A 2,500-nucleotide genomic window follows, 5' to 3' on the forward strand; every position below is an offset into this window, starting at 1 on the left:
GTAGGTGGTAAGAGGATTAGGGAAGGGGGTTACGATGGGGAGGGAAGAGGGAGAAGGGAGGGAGGGAGGGAGGGAAGGGGAGGGCAGGGAGGGGAATCTACATGATATACAGGCAACAGTTCACTATTTAGAAGGGGGGGAGGGGGAATAAATTCAAGATTTTTATATCTTGTTTTCTTTTAAGTGGTTAAGCAAAGAGGAAAAACACATGGAATTCTCGAAACTTCCAACAATAGATCAATAGTATGTACTTGATCTAAATATGAAGAAAATAATGGAAGTTTAACTATTTCTAAAACCAGGAAGGAATATTTAAGTAAAACCAACAACAAAAAACTGTCATACCAGTGGTTGGGGTGATGCATATCAAACCAAAGATTAGAAGAAGACGAAGAAGAAGAGAAAATAAGAAGTAATACCAAATAGATAAACATTTAAAATACCATTTATATACATCATAAATTTCATGCCAACACCTCACTGGTCCTAAAGCGTGGAAGTTGAACGACACCTGTTTACTGAGGTCGTGAAAAAAGTTAATAAATTTTGGAAAAGTGGGAATACGAGATAAAGAGGAAGAGGGAAGGGGGAGGGAGGGAGGGCATGCAAACAAGGGCATTGGGGAATGTGATAAAGGAGGGAGGGACAAGAAGAGAAATAAAAACAACAGGAACATGCATTTGAAAATGATATGGCTGTCATCTCCAAGTTGTTTCGTGTTGGCGAAATGGAAGTTTGTTATAGTTTACCCTGCAAACATCGTTAGATCATTTGTATGTGTTTATAAGCTTCTTCCAAAATCCAGAGAAAGAAAAGAGAAAAAAGAAATATTTCTGAAAATCTGAAAATCTAAACTTATTTTTGGTTATTAAAAATGAAGGATAAGTGCTGGACATCTTACCAGTATTTATAAAACAATATAACCTTACCTGGCGTCCTTATTGGTACATCCTCCTCAGTCAAGATGTATAAATAAGATCCCCTCTCTGTTGACAGGTACTTCTATTAATTTTCTTCTCGTATTTCTCTCTGTAAATTGCTAGTGTCTCGATTACATGAATCACACGCATGCACACACAGACATTTCTTATTATCTTGTATTATCTGTATTTCCTTTATTTATGTCTTCTCTTTGTTCTATATTTACAAAAGCTTTTACAAAGTCCATTCTCTCTATTTCTGACCAAAGTTGAAGGCAAAGGAATGAAAAAGATGATAAAAGTTTATATTAAACTGAAACAGCTTACAACAAAACAATATGCAATCCTTTCTCTCTCTCTTTTAAAACCGAATAACCTTTCATTTCTCTTCGTTTCGTGCGATACGTCATTCAATTTCCAAAATCTTGCTGTCATTATCATTTTACTTAACCACGCAGTTTATTCCACATCAGGCGATAACTCTTTTGAGGTTAATAATTAGAATTCGGAATCTGGGTCGTCGCTAAGGCATAAAAAATGAATTCTGGTGATTTCTAAAATAATGTTTTACAAGCTCGGGATTTTTTTTTTCTTCTGAAGTCTGAATTTTAGAATATTAAAGTTTCATTTCTGAGGTGCCGCTGGGATTCAAAAGTTTTACCTTGTTCGGTAGCCTTACTGTAGATATACATACATACATATATACTTTCGCACACACACCCACACACACAAACAAACATACGTATACATATGTATATATATGTACACTTACATACACTTACACACACACACACACACACACACACACACACACACACACACACACACACACACACGCACACACACACACACACACACACATATATATATATATATATATATATATATATATATATATATATATATATATATATATATATATATATATATATATATATATATATATATACAAACACACACAAATACATATATACGAGTAAATACATTAACAGAAAAAAGAGAAAGACAGAAAGAAAGAAAATAGCCTTAGGAATCTCTCTTAATCAATTCCATCCTCACTTGACTTGACCCGATATGACCTTGCCCTTGGATGCAAATAGGACAAGATGTTGGTGAAGCGAGAGAGAGAGAGAGAAAAAAAGAGACACACAAGCAAACATTGATAAACGAAGGCGGGGGATAACGAGAACTTGAAAGTAAACAACATCTGCAAACATAAAGTGATAGAGAAAGAGAGAGAGAGAGAGAGAGAGAGAGAGAGAGAGAGAGAGAGAGAGAGATATATATATATATATATATATATATATATATATATATATATATATATATATACATTTATATATACATATATATGTGTGTGTGTGTAAAGAGAGAGAGGGAGAGAGAGAGAGGGAGAGGAGAGAGAGTAGGAGAGGGAGAGGGAGGGGGAGAGGGAGGGAGGGAGGGAGGGAGGGAGGGAGGGAGAGAGGGAGAGAGGGAGAGAGAGAGAGAGAGAGAGAGAGAGAGAGAGAGAGAGAGAGAGAGAGAGAGAGAGAGAAACATATGTACCAATTGAGAAAAAGAAAGAGGAAATAGAAGTT

At 35.7% G+C, this 2,500-nt stretch overlaps 1 protein-coding gene across 2 annotated transcripts in view; it reads right to left on the reverse strand.

The window, feature by feature from the left end:
- Positions 1-2,500, reverse strand: part of LOC113801908 (uncharacterized) — a 118,372-nt gene that overhangs the window by 49,659 nt on the left and 66,213 nt on the right. The window lies entirely within an intron of this gene.

The sequence above is a fragment of the Penaeus vannamei genome, chromosome 37 (assembly GCF_042767895.1).
Source record: "Penaeus vannamei isolate JL-2024 chromosome 37, ASM4276789v1, whole genome shotgun sequence".
Taxonomy (NCBI): domain Eukaryota; kingdom Metazoa; phylum Arthropoda; class Malacostraca; order Decapoda; family Penaeidae; genus Penaeus; species Penaeus vannamei.